Source organism: Parasteatoda tepidariorum, chromosome 7 (assembly GCF_982258835.1).
Source record: "Parasteatoda tepidariorum strain Cologne lab strain chromosome 7, Ptep-v5.0, whole genome shotgun sequence".
In the NCBI taxonomy this organism is placed as follows: Eukaryota; Metazoa; Arthropoda; class Arachnida; order Araneae; family Theridiidae; genus Parasteatoda; species Parasteatoda tepidariorum.
In genome coordinates, this window is record NC_141761.1 from 89,805,785 (window position 1) to 89,821,950 (window position 16,166).

The following is a 16,166-nucleotide window of genomic DNA, read 5'->3' on the forward strand; positions in this document are numbered from 1 at the left end:
GCTTATGAGAGCTTATTGGGTTGCTTGGATAAAATGTAATAAGCTACCTTTTTATTTAAACTTAGCATTCGAACAATAATTCTAGTTGGAAGCTGTGACAATTGTAAAATCACGCACTTTATTTTGCGGAATTTTTTGATGCGTATTTGAAAACTCTTAGATCTTTATTTTAATTTTCTCCACTTACTGCATAACAATGGTAAGCTTGCAATTGTGTATGATGTTTCTCTTTAAGTGCACAGATTGAAATAAAAATTTGATTCAAAATCAGTTTTGTGAATGATTTGATCAATTCCCAATTAAATTCGTTATCCAAAATATGATGAAAGAAAAATTAAATAGGGAAGAAAAAATATTAAAATTTAGTAAAAAATATATATTTAAATTATATATTTATATTGCAAGAAATATATATCATAAATATTAAAAATTTTAGTAAAACAATAGTAAACCTATAATTAAATATAACGTATCATGTTAGGTGCAATTCAGAAAGTGAGGAAAATAGAATCCAATTCGATTATATGAATGAAGTGATCTTTTTTTAAATAAATTCCGCACCCGAAACGTAATCTAAGAAACTAAATAAAGAATAAAGTATTACAACATGCATGATAAAAATTATTAGATTATTGTTTCAATATATTAAAAACAATTATTTTGTTCAAATTTCATGTTAAAATATAGTTGAAGCAAAGTTAATTATAGTTGAAGCAAAGATAATTTCAAAATCACGCATTTCATTTTTACGAATTATTTATCCCGCATTTGAAAATTAATTGATCATTATTTTACCTTTCTGCAATCGAAGAGTTTTTTATAAAACAATAGCTAGCCAATTATTGAATACAATGTTTTGAATTTGGTGTAGGGAAAAAGAGGAAAATCGGATTTCATTTTTATTTTACCAATGATATGATTATTTTTAAAAGTTCATCGCCCGAACTTTAGTTTATAAGACAAAACGAAGAGGAACATATCAAAGGACATATATCTGATAGGAATAAAGTTCATTAATTTGTGATAATACATAACGAACAACATTTTAATTTAAATTTAGTATTTATTGCTGTTTCAGTCGGAACCAATGTTTATTTTAGTATCATGAACTTCATTTTGAGAAGTAATTCAATCCTTTAGTCAAAAAAGTATTACACTTTAGAAATTCGTATTGACAGCTGCGCTGCAATAATATAAAAACCTAGTTTACCAGGGATTTTTTTGTAAATACAGGGTGTGCCGTAATTATCACCCTTTACTCGTGTTTTTGATCCCAGTCAAAAATAAAGTGAGAAAAGTGTGCATGTGAAAAAGGAGGTCACAAATTAATTATTCAAGGGTGGAAAAAGAAAATGTCATCAAAATCTAGCAAATCATTACTGAAAGAAACATGACTGAAAACGATAAAATCTGTTTGGTTGTCAGAAGAAAAATGAGAAATTTTAAGTTGATAGTTCTTCTTCAATGGGAATGATAGCCCTTTGTGGGCCAGAGCCTTCCCTAAACCATCTCTCATTCAGCTCTTTTAGTTAGAAAGACTTAAAAATTTTATTTGTCAATTGAAGTTGCTTTGATGTTTTTCTCCTGATTTTCTCACTAGTGATTCAACTGATTTTGATAGAGTGATTCCTCATGTGTAAACGTTTTTGATATGATAATTTTTTATAAATAGTTATTAACAGATGTAGTTATGAAACTACCTAAGGTTAAAATGTTGGATTATATCATAATTAACTTTTTTTGCTTCAAGTAGTTGGCTTATTTTTATATTTAATTTAATTTTAAGCAATGTATCTAACTTATTATGTATATTATTTAACTTACCTAAATTTAAGCTTTTGTTTTAAAAAAAAATCATATCAAATCATTTTTATGGCGAGTTTGATTTAATGTGTAAAAAAACAACATAGGAAGAAAAGGAATTTTTATTTTTACTTTGTATTTGTTACACATATCATTTTTTCATTTTATTTAGCCGCTTTATTCCTTATTTCATTTACACTGTTAGTATTTATTTATCTTAACCATTTTTTTTTAAAAAATTTATACCTTCTTTTTTTACCGAAGATTTTTTTGATTTTAATCACACATGAATTAAACACCATTTTTTTTTTACTTATAGTTTATTATCTTTTATTTACTTTGTATAATTCATCCATCCCATCTAAGCTGATCATACTAGAAAAACGACCTGATTGTGCTCTTCTTATGGTAAAAAAATATACCATATTTTCTTAGTATATTAATTTTTGTGCTGGGTTAATTTTAGAGACATCTCTACTCTGTAAAAAAGAGTTTCGAAAATTGAGCAAAAATTTGTCAAAATAGCTGCGAAACAAATATAGTCGAAATTAATAACCCCATGCACTAATTATTGAGTATAGTGACACACGCTGAAAACCGAATGTACTCATTTTTGAGACCATTTCCACTCCATGCCACTTTGAGACTATGTGTTCTGCTCAAAAATGTGCATATTCTGCTTTGAACATGTCACTGTACTCAACAATGAGTACATGGGGTTCTCATATTCGACTATATTTTTTTCGTTTGCATTTTGACACATTTTTGCTCAATTTTAAAATGTCCTTTTCTACCGTGTATCTTTTCACACGGAAAACTTTAAACAAATTTTCAAGCAAGTGTCCTTGAGAAGTACTTCGGTTTGTTTCTGAATGACGGCTTGAAGCCCAATCGGCATTCAGATCAATGGGTATATGCTTGTCAGGGTCGTACAGGTGGCATTATGCGCAATACTGATCACATTTCCACAAACATGCCTTTCGTAGCAAAATTGTTGAGTTTTAATTTCTATGACCTCCCCCCCCCCCCTCCAGGCTCATGACAAACATTGTTGGAAATTTTTACAAGCATCGAATATTTAGGATCTGATGGTATGCAAATGGTAGGGGTTTTAAGTTTAGGATAGGCTTGCTGGATACCATAATTATTATTGTAAAAAAAACATGCTTTTTCTCTTTCTTTTTTCTTTAATTTAAAAAAAATATTTAAGCTTTCTATTCTTTCCTTCAATTTTGTTTTCATTTCATCAAAACAAAATTAAGGGATCCTGCTAATTTAAGGACAGAGTATATGTTATAAGTATAGAATCGATCAGTCAAAAAATATTTAGCTTATAAGCTTCTTGGAGATATTTTAATTATTTAATGCCTTTATTCTTTTATATCTGTCAGTACTCTGAAAAATATAAAATACGAGTGTATGTATAACAATTTTACTAAAGCTTCCCAAAAATTTCGAATGAGATATTTAGAAGAAATGTTTACATGTAAAAACTGTAAGAAACTGATGTTTTTATACCTAATGGAAAATATTCATTTCACAGAATCCTAATTCTTTAATTATAGCTATTTTCAATTTGAAGAAAATATAAATGCACTTTAATTTATAAGCATATTCTGATACTAGCATTATAAGAGGTTTTAGAAGTGAAAGTTATTTATCTATTTTTAACCCTTCCCTTTTCGTGGAAGTTGATATTAACTTTCACGAAAAAATTAAAGCAAGTTCTTTGGAAATTATGCATACTAAATTTAATACTATTCTTCTAATGCAAAGCTCTGTAATTGACTCCCAAAATGTATACTTTTAGAGATTTTGCCAAAAATGAAGTTATAAAATAGAAACATTAAGGATCACGAGTTAACTTTAAGAAGAAAATTTTTTTTTATAAATTTCCATTGATTGTTTTTCTTGAAAGGTGGGATTAAAACCTCTTATTCTCCTCCTTCAGTCAACCAGATTTCGATGTTTCGATCATAAATAAGGATTCTTCAGTATTTATTTTCAGTTGTTTTTTTCCTGTTTACGTAATAATTTGACTCCCCCGACGGGCATATTTATCATTGTATTATTTAAAATTACTAGTAAGCATAAACTAATACACATTGCAGAAAAACCGGATAGCTTTTGAATTCTGTAATTTTCAAATTGAAAAGAAAATGCGTTCAAACTTACAGCATTTCAAGAAGTTTAATTTTGGCGAAAAACTAGTGCTAAAAATACGATAGAAATGTAATTTTAGAAGTAATCAAAAGAAAATTAATTGTATTTTTTTAAACAGTAAAATCAGTTTTTCTTTATGTTATTTATTTCAATTATTTTATTTAATTAGTTTATGTAATTTAGTATAGTTATTCAAAATTTTATTGAAGCTAATTTTTTTTTATTATTCTTGGAAACATCCGTAACTTTTTTAGAACATTTTAAATAATGCAACAAGTAATCTTACATGAAAATCAAAATACAAAAATCTGTGTACCATGTTAAAAAACTAATTATTCAAAAAGAATTTGGAAAAATTTATATCTTCCTATACAAGGTGTTATTAACCACCTTAAATATATATTCTACTGTTTTAACCACTCTTAATATATAATCTACTGTAATAATCTCTCTAAATATATGTTCTTCTGTAATAAACACCCTTAACACATATTTCGCTGAAATAACCATCCATAAAACATATTCTACTCTAATAACCTATAGGGGCGAGTCGGGTAGCCCCGCTCACTTAAGGAGTATTGCTTATATTTCTGTATAATACTAAATAATAATCAACATTTTTGTATGTTTCTATTGTTTTATCATCTAATTAAATAATGCAAAAAGAATAAACCAAAAAAAGAATAGTTAAACTTTAAAAAATAGAAATTTAAAAAAACATGTTTTTCAGCTCTTTTTAAAATGTGTCCAGTTACAAAAATTGTGTTTTTTGGCTATTTTTTCAGGTGCAAATGAGAATGACCAATGAATTGACAATAGATAAACTTCATTTATCATTTTTATCACAAAATTATTTTATTTATTACATATTTATATACTTTTAGTGAATTCTATCATTTAATAACAACAAATGTCATACTTTTTATCATTATTAATGTATATTAATATATTATAATATTAATATATATTTATATTAAATATTTAACGAAAATAATTTAATTTAAGTAACAATAATTAATAACAATAGTTGTTTTTCAATGTAACTTATTTGGTTCATCTCTTCTTATAAACTTAATATAAAATACTTCTTATAAAATTACAAATTCACTTTGTATTTTGATTGCATTCAAATGCTTCTGTAGACTGATTCGTTCACAAATAAGTGAAAATAAATAAGTAAGCAAATAGCTTATCATAATATTTATGATTTCTTGATATTAAATTTAATTTGGATATATCAATTACATTTTAAAAATATTTAATTTGGATATATCAATTACATTTTAAAAATATTTAATTTTTCATTTTTAAATATATAAATTTATGTTTCATATAATATTAAAACATATATTTGTTGTTAAAAATGCATATAACATTCAAATTTGAAGCAATAAAATAATAATCTTTGCAACCGTACATTTATCGACGAAATAAAATTGGGCGGAGATACCCGACATTCATGTGAGCGGGGCTACCCGAAATCCAATTTTTTTGTAAATTTGTAATTACTCGAACAATTTTTTACATACAAACTTCTTTCTTTGTGCAAATTAAACTTAAGACTACATACTTTAAGGCTGTATGTATAGAAAAATTATTTTTTTAGTATTAAAATGAAGTTTAACCGAAACATTCAACCAATTTTTCTTAATTTCATGACTACTGTATTCAACATATTTTCAAAACTATTGTTTACCATGTTACCAGCTGCATAAATACTTGAAACTTTGAAAATAATCTTTTTTTAATATAACAATTAATGTCTGATGGCCCATTGACTTGAAAAAATATTCTATACATATGAAATTGACAGTGGGCCGGGGTACCCGCTGGGCGGGGCTACCCGACTCTCCCCTATATCTTATAATATATCTTCTGCAGTTATAAGTACTCTTAGTACATGCTTTGCTGAAATAACCATCCTTAATATCTATTCTGCTGTATTAAACCTCTTAATATATGTTCTTAGAATCCTCGGTATAAATGAAGTCAAAAAAGTATAAACATTAAGAATTGCAAACTATTATTCGAATAAGCGAAAAGCAAGAATACTATCAAAATCTGTCAAAGTACTACAGAGGAAAGTTGGACTGAAAATACCAAAACCTGTTGAATTGTCGGAGGAAATGAACTGTAGTAAAAAAGCAGCAAATGAAAACACCTCAAATTTTACCCCTTAACTAACCTAACTTGTTTTTGTGTTTTTCATTTCGCCTTCTTTCGAAGTATTTCAACAGATGCCGACACCGCTTTTGTTTCCCCCCGTTTAAATGCATAACTGAGATCCTTATTGCGTACATTTTCGGTTTTATCTTGACAAAGTTACTAAAACTCTTCGTTTGAGTCTTGTTGTTTCACTATCTGACAATGTCAGTATCATGAAACATAATACTGACATTGTCAGATCATGTTGTCAGATTGTCAGATCATTGTCATTAACAGACATTGCAATGCAATTAAAAAAAAATGCCTTATGGTAGATTTCGAGAAAAGTCGCTTGGGAACTATTTTCTTCCTATCTCTAACACTAAAGTAGAATTTAAGTAACTTTAATAATTTCAAATAATTTTTCTATAGAACAATTTTTTAATAGAATATTTTTTCTTAAACTTTCAATAATTTTAATAGAACTCTAAAATAGAATTTAAAACAACTGATAAAATAAAATCGAATTCTGAAAAAAAAAAAAAAAAAAAAAAACCTTTAGCTATAAGTAGCTTATCATTCAAAATTGCCAATATATTCAAATCTCAATTTTGAATTTTCTGTCGCTTGCATTAATTTTTTTATTGCAAGGCAGTAAAGGGGTTGTACAAAAATATGGAAACACTTCTATACTAACTCTAAGTAAACGATCTTTTCCCTATCAGTAAATATTTTGAAAGATTTTACATGGAAAAACACTGTTAGCACAATTTTAAATATCATGCTTGAAGCTTTCAGAAAAGATATTACTTTTACCCTCTAAAATTTACATCGGCCAAAAATGGAAATTGTAGCATAGCTCGTTTTTATAATATCACTATAATTTTGAAATTCATTCCTGCGTAAATATTGCAATCGCTTAGCATGATTTCAAAATTGCTGGTAAAAAAGTAAGAAATTAGTTATTGGCTTCCTCTCTTCATTTTGGTTGATACGAATTTTGCTTGTAAAAGGACATTTCTAAAAGCTTCGAGCATGGTGTTTTAAATTGCGTCAACAGTTTTGCCATGTAATATATTCCAAAGCATTTGCTGATAAAAAAAAGAACGCTTACTAAGAAATTAGTGTAAAAGTGCGTCAGTATTAATTTTCCATTGTCTTATAGAATATCTTATACCTTACTCCAATATGAGTGACAATTAAATTTTAATGAAAAGATTTTAAAAGCTTGTTTTTTTTAACATTTCATGAAGCAATTTTAGCATTTTTTAATTATTTAAAAACACCGTTCATTAACGCATTTAAGAAAATATACGATGAATTTTTCACTTCGACGAATCAAGTAATCTGTCAAAGTTGACTACGAATGAAAAATTGCTTGAATAGTAGTAAGAATAATCTCATAGAAGGTGATGAGTTTCTGTTTTTTTTCTTCTCATTCTTTTATTATATATAATTAGAACATTAAACATTTATTTAGTTCCAATATGAAAATTAGTTTTATTAAAGTTCATAAACCATTTTTTCTTATAAAGATCGTGATAATTTTCCTGGATGGTCAATTCGCAAATTAGGTTAGCCTTCAATACAATTTCTCCAATTTAGTAGAATTACAATTCATAGCATAGAAAATTACCTGAAAATTTTTTTGTTTGTTTGGGGGGTTAACTTATAAAATGTTTAGAAGAAAATTTTCAACTATACTCCTAGGATAATTTAACTTATATCAGCGATAAGCAAACAAGATGGACAGATGGTCAGGTTACAAAGATTTTGCTCCCTTTTAATATGTAGAATAAACTTCTGTTCAAAGTGTATAGCTGAAATCTTTTCTTTTTTTCAAAATAACTTCAGAAACACCTAATAAAATTTGCACACAACAGTTAAATATCTGAAATCCTGACATCTAATATATATATATATATATATATATATATATATATATATATATATATATATATATATATATATATATATATATATATATATATATATATATATATATATATATATATATATATATATATATATATATATATATATATATATATATATATATATAAATATATATATATATATATATATATATATATATATATATATATATATATATATATATATATATATATATATATATATATATATATATATATATATATATATATATATATATATATATATATATATATATATATATATATATATATATATATATATATATAAATATATATATAAATATATATATATATATATATATATATATATATAAATATATATATATATATATATATATATATATATATATATATATATATATATATATATATATATATAAATATATATATATATATATATATATATATATATATATATATACATATATATATATATATATATATATATATATATATATATATATATATATATATATATATATATATTAGATGTCAGGATTTCAGATATTTACAAATCAGATATTACTGAATTATTAACAAATACTGAAACAAATTTATAAGCATGCAATAAAATTTAGTGTTAGTTTAACATTAAAATAAATATTGGAATTTTTTATATTAGCTTAAATATTTAAATACGAAAATGAATTTTTAAAATTTGCTGCTCTTGACAGAATGAGAAACATTCAAAAAAATATTAGCAACTGTGAAAATCATTTAATTAAATCATTAATACCCGAATGTGGTTTGTAAGCAAGTGAAAAAAAATGACGTATGTTGTAAAATAAGTAAGCAACGTTTAGGTTTCTTATCTAATTTAAATACATAAATAGGAAAATAGATTTGCAGAAAATCAAAATGTTTAAATAAAAAACCCTTATTGAAACGAACGGTTAAAATTTTTTTTAAAATAATTTTAATGAATAACATAAAATTCTAATGTAAGCCATGAGACTGTTTAATTTTTTCAACATTTCATAAATGCGTACAGAGATTCGTAGCTGAATAAATTTTCCTTCACGAACGACATTTTTAAAATTAATATAAAATTGTTCATACTTATAATACAATTTCAACGATAATATTCAGATTGTCGATTTTTAATGTTTGATTACCGGTTGCTCAGCCACTCATGCCACCCATCTGCTGCATCATTTTTTGCATGAATTTCTGTATATCTGCTGGTGGTGCACCTTCACTCTTCATTTTTTCAAATTCTTCCATTACATTCTTAGCCATTTCTTGCGCTTGCTGTGCCCCAGATCCAGTCATTTGAGACGCCATTTGGGTCATTTCTACCATCTTCTTTTGCATATCCTCCATAAAGTTGCCTCCCGCACCTTCCGCCATTTTCATCATCGCTTCCATTTGATCTTTAAAAGGATTATTTGGACCCATAAAAGTTGACATCATACCTCCAGCCATATCCTTTAAGCCATCGAACATACCTGCTGTTGCTAAAGTTGCAGAACAAATTAAAACAATCATAAAAGTGAAGTATTGCATCTTGTGCTTTAGAAACAGACACTTTCAAAACTGAGTTATTTAGGTTGAATTCGTTTAACGCTTCAATTAAACAAGAAGAAGATGTCGAGTCTTTTATAATGTTCATGGAACGATTTTTTTTCTTAAATTGAATCAACAAAAAATTCAAATCTATATCCTTTGTTCCATTTTTGTCTGTGAGAATAATGGCCACTCTGCATTCAGTAACAATATTTCCGTGCCGAAATCAACGGGCTTTAAATTCTATAAAATTGTTCGAAATGTATTCAACTGTTGACATATAATGGAGTAATGTTTCTAAAGGATAAAATAACAAAGATTATTTTTGAATAAAATGTTTCGTGTTAGATGTACTGAAGGATATGTAACTCGGATTTCAATCCCCTTTTATGAATAATATAGTAATTTTTAAATTAAGTTCATCATCCGAAATAGGATTGAACAAGACAAGAAGAAAAATATTACAATTTGCAGAATAATAAATTATTAGTATGTTTGGATAATGCCTAACAATCATTATTCTTATTTAAATTTAGCATTAAAATAATAATTATTTTTAGAACCTGCGATTTAATTTGAAAATCACGCACTTTTGCGGAAATTATTGGATGCGCAAATGAACATTTGTAGATATATTTTAGTAGTAGTATTTATTTTCGTCGCACTAGAACTCCACATCTGGCTATTTGTGATGAGAACATTATTTTAAGTTTTTCCAACTAGAAAGCTTGTAATTATAATAAAACAATGACAAGCTGACAAAAGGATTTAATTTTTGTTCTTAAGTGTATAGAAAGAGATGAAAATTGAATTGAAAATCGATTTTATGAATGGCATGATCAGTTCTCAATTAAGTTCATCGCCCACAATATGATCAATGAAAAACTAAATGCGAAGAAGAAAATATTAAAATTCAGCTTATGAGAACTTATTAGATTGTTTGTATAAAATGTAATAAGCTACTGTTTTATCTAAATTTAGTATTAGAGTAATAATTCCAGCTGGAGCCTGTGATAATTGTAAAATAACGCACTTCATTTTGCGGAATTATTTGATGCGTAATTGAAAACTTTCAGATCTTATTTTAATTTTTTCCACTTGAAGAGCTTATTGTAAAACAAGGGAGGTCGCAAATTAATTATTCAAGGGTGAAAAAAGAAAATGTTATCAAAATCTAACAAATCAGTTCCAATACTAAAAATTACACGAACTTATATTCAAAACATGATTGAAAACGATAAAATATGTTTGGTTGTCAGAAAGAAAACGAGAAATTTAAAGTTGATAGTTCTTCTTCTATCGGCATGACAGCCCTTTGTGGGCCAGAGCCTTCCCTAAAAACTTCCTCCATTCTGCTCTTTTAGTTAGAAACACTTAAAAATTTTATCTGTCAATTAAACTTGCTTTGATGTTTTCGTCCTGATTTTTTCACTAGTGGTTCAACTGATTTTGATAGAGCGATTCCTAATGTGTTTACAGTTTTGAGATGTTTTTTTGTATAAATTGTTATTAAGAGACGTAGTTACGAAACTACCTATATAGGCTGAAATTTTGAATTAATATAATAATAAGCTTCTTTTGCTTCAAAAAGTTGGTTTATTTTTAGATTTATAATTTAATTTTAAGTAACGTATCCCACTTATTAAGTATATTATTTAACTTATTATGTATCCAAATGAAGTAAAACAAATCAGTTAGATAGGGTGTAGAAAAACGTAAAATGAAGTAAAAGAATCAACATTAGATGATTAGACTTTGATAAAAAAGAAAAAAAATGCCACACAGATGTCTGTAAAAATGTAACGTCAGGGTTAAAATTTATCTAACTGAAAGAGCCATTTTTAATCAAGTACTTAAATGAGTAACGTGAGTGTTCTTCAAAATTCTAATTTGTTCGAAAGTTATTGATATTTTAAATACTTTATTCACATATTGCATTTTAAATACTGACTATTTATCCATTGTTGCAAAAAAGCGAATAATTATTCTCGAAATTTCAGTTTGTTCGAAAGTTTTTGTTATTTTAAATATTTTTTCGAATTTTTTGTCACTTTATACAATTACACATGAAGATTGCTTAGATGTTGAAAAAAAATTCATTTCTCTCTCTCTCTCTTTTTGAGACAGAGGGAGATATAATGCCAGATAATAATCTTAATACTTGTTTTTAAAGTCTTTAAAAAATAAAAAATAAAACAATTTAAGCTGAAAAGTGTCCTATTCTAATTTTTACTCACATATTCTGTATTTTTAAGTTTAACTTACTTTTCAAATACAGTCTATTATTCCATAAATCAAATTTAGGTAATAATACACTTTGTATCGATTAACATGGTAAGAATATGTTCCAAGAAAAAATTATAACAACTATGTCATTTGTTAACAAAACTTTCTTTGTTTCTGTGGAAAATATACAATTTTATGAAGAAAAAAATAATGACTGAAAGGCAAATACGTAGGATCAAAGCGAACTCAGTTAGGGATATTTTAAAAAATGTTAATATTCTTTGAATAGAAGATTGTTCTAACAAACTTTTCTCGTCATTTTTAGTATCAAAAGTAAAAAAAGAAATTATGATAATAAATAAAGAAAAATTTATATTTTATTATTAGATTTACTGCATTAAAAAAAGACAACAATATCTCCTTCATCAAAAATTACTAAAATGATAATTTCGTAATTTTTTTGACAAAATTACGAGTTATTTTCCCAAGGTTTCTTCACTTATTAATTATTTGTTCCGAAAGATCTCTTTCCTCAATACATCGTATGCTTTGCAATGTGTGTTTTTATCATGAATAATAACAGTAAGCACCTTAATTGGTTGCAAGCTATCTTTCACGCTGGGTATATATTTATGAACGCATCAAAGCAGATGATTGCAACACAGAATATAAAGTAACAATTTAAAAAAGAAATTCTGATAATAGTCCAAAATTTATATTTTAGAAAGTTGACTGTATTAAAAAATATCTTCTTCATCAAATATTACTAAAACGTGAATTTCGTAATTTTATTGTCAAACTTACGAGTTAGTTATTTTCCCAATGTTTCCTCACTTATTAATTATTTGTACCGAAAAATCACTTTCTTCAACACAGACAAAAGTTTATATTTTAAAAAATTGACTGCATTAAAAAGAATGACTGCAATATCTCCTTCATCAAAAATTACGAAAATGAGAATTTCGTTAGCTTATTGACAAAATTACGAGTCATTTCCCCAAGGTTTCCTCACTTATTAATTAGTTGCTCCGAAGCATCACTATCTTCAACACAGCGTGCATCATATGTTTTACAATGTGTGTTTTTTATTATTAATAATAACAATATACATCGTCCTTGGTTGCAAGCAATCTTAACACACTTTCACGCAGGGAAAATATTTATGAACAAATAAAGGCATCAAAGCAGATGATTGCAACACGGACCACGGGACATAAAGCAACAGTTTTATGGCTTTTTCATCATTATTCATAGGCGGAAACATTAACAATCACATCCTGGAAGAGATTTCACTGTCGAAAGTAATAGTAATTTAAGTATGCTTTTAGCAACAATTTTAAAAGCCCTCTTATTTTTACTCTGTTATTGTCATAAATGTTCTTCCTCGTTTCTGTGATTTAGAGAGGGAATTTTCATAACCGCATTAAATAGAGGGAGTTTTTCCCACTACATTTAATGATTTGTATTGAAATAATAGTTTTATCGAGCAATTTCTTGATAGTTTCAACTGATTAAAAACTTTTAGCAAAAAGTTGTGTTTAGTTGTGGAAAATTTATATTTTTAACTGTGTTACACAATTAATGTCGTGCAATTTGAATTATTCAAAATATTTAAAAAAATTTTATATGATAATTTTTGTTCAAGATATTTAAATAATTAGTAGTTTTTCATTCGCATACTTTTTTTTGAAAGAAAAATACACATCTTATCTAAAACTTATGCAAACTTGTTTATAAAAATAAAAATGTAGAAAAAGGTTTGAGAAATGCATATTGAGTATTTGTGGAATGAATTCAAACAATTATTTAATTAACTTATTTTATTATCAAACTTATATTTATTAGAAAATATTTAAAAAAAGTCTTTTAGAAATTATTTTATTTAGGTCTTATTGAGTTCATTATAAATAAACATTGATGTCTGTTGTATTCAAAAAATAAATAAGAAAATAAAATAGCGTATGTCAATCAAAAAAGAGAAACACTGGGGAACAATTTTTTTTCTTCTGCTGCATGAGATTTTTTTTAACACTTGGATGCTTTAGTGCCGCTGATTTTAAATTGGTTTCTCTCTCCGAGTTCCAGTTTTATTAAATAACATTTTTAGTCTACTTGTGGAGTTGGGGCACAGCATCAGGATTAAAACTGCATAGATACCCATGCCAGGAAATGTCGTCATACGCAACTAGGGGCGCTTCCCCATTATGATAAAATACCGCAAAAAAGCAGCTCATAAAAAGGAAACGCCCCTAGCCGCGTCTGATGACATTTCAGGACATATTTTTCTATGCAATTTTAATCTTGATGATGTGCTCTACTTCCTCGAGAAGTTTGCCTAAACATTTACGTGAACCCCTGCCATACATAACGTGTTTAAACTTGTACATTTCGACAAAAAGTAGACTAAAATGTCAGTCAAAAATAATCTGTAGATTTAGGAATAGAACTAATTATAGGTTTGATATCCCCACACCCGAATTCGACACTACCAAGCATTTGCATAAAGGCAGCATAAAATTTGTTCAACAATGAAACTAATTTTGGTTCGTTTCAGTTTCATCCTGCCATAACGAATTCATGATAGCAAACTCAGTTTCACAAATAATTATTTATGAAAATATTTTATTACAATTCAATAATGCAGACCAGGTGGCCGGGTGGTTAGCATGCCTGATTGTGAAGCCAATTGTTGCGGGTTCAAATCCCGGTAAGGACATGGACGTTTTCCTCTGTGTGTTGTCCTGTGATGTGGGAATGTGGCCCACTTTATGAACGGTTATCTGTGGCAGTGTTATAAAATAAAATAAAATTGTGCTCAAAAATATAGTTTTCTTTAAAAAAAATCGTTTTCTAGATGTACACTGTTTGAATATAAAGTTCCACATATCTGCGAAAATGAGTCAATGTCAATGAAATGAGTTCTGAATTCAGTTTAGCTAGATGACGTGGAAAGTTGATTGTGCCATTATGTTTCGGACAGTAAGGAATTAAATGGAAAATAAAACTTGTTTGTTTAGGAAAACCGTAAAAAATCGCCAAGTTATATTTCATGACTAATTTAATTTTGGTTAATAGTATTAGTGGTATTAAACCTCAATGGTTACACCTTTGAAAAGGTTAATGAATTCAAATACCTTAGAAAAATGATCAATGACCAAAACAGCATAAAAACAGAAGTAGACAACCGAATTAAAACTGCAAACAAGTGTTTATTTTGGACTAAGAAAGCAATTAAGATCAAGCCTAATCAGTCGAAAAACCAAAATTAAAATTTATAAGACTCTTATTCTACCTGTATTGCTCTATGCAAGTGATATATGGACACTAAACGCAGACACTCAGCGTACTCTTGGTGTTTCTGAAAGAAAAATACTTAGAAATATTTTCGGCCCAGTTCAGGAAAGAGACTATTGGCGAATAAGATACAACTCTGAATTATATAGACTCTATGGACAGCCACAAATAGTGCAGGTCATCCGAAGCAATAGATTAAGATGACTTGGCCATATCTGGAGAGGTTCAGAAAACAATGCAGTACGAATCGCCACCTTTAAAAATCCTTCTGGATCTCAGGCCAGAGGAAGACCTCCAACTAGATGGCTGGATGACACTACTAAAGATCTCAAAGTAATAAAGATTAACAACTGGAAAAAAGTCGCCATGGATAGGAGGCGTTGGAGGCTACGCCTGGTTGAGGCAGCCAAGACCTGTAAGGGGCTGTCGTGCTGAAGAAGAAGACGAAGAAGAAGGTATTAATCCTCATGGTTGTTGGTGCTGCCTAATTTAATGGATATCAAATAATATATTAATAAAGGCTTGAAGGTACTTACTATAAGAACAACAACAAATATTACCTTTTTAAATATTACCTTTTGTCAACAAATATTACCTATAGTTAAAAAGGATAGGGTAAACTTTGAACTATGTAGACTATGTATTAAATTAAGTATAGAGCACAATAAGTGAAAGTGTCTATAGTCTATGTGGAAATGTCCATAATATAGTTTCGGTTTTATAAACAAAAACCTTCCTCATTGTTTAAATACCAAATTATAGTATAGAAGTAAATCGACAGACTAGTGCAAATTGTTTCAGTTTTGCCTCCGCCTATGTTCCATATTGGTTAAATCACTTAGCACTAGTCTGTTTCTTTACATCTCTACAGTCATTTGGGGTTAAGACACCGAGGAACGTTCCGTTTCGTAGCATCAAATCTGTAGTATGTCCTTTTTTGCACTTTCGTTTGTGCTACATTGTCGTATTTTCTCCTTTCCCTTTGTTTTCGTTTTGCTTCATTAATCAACTAGCTGAATACCCGTTCTTTATACAGGTTGAAAAATAAATATGTAATCAAAAGTTGATCAACAC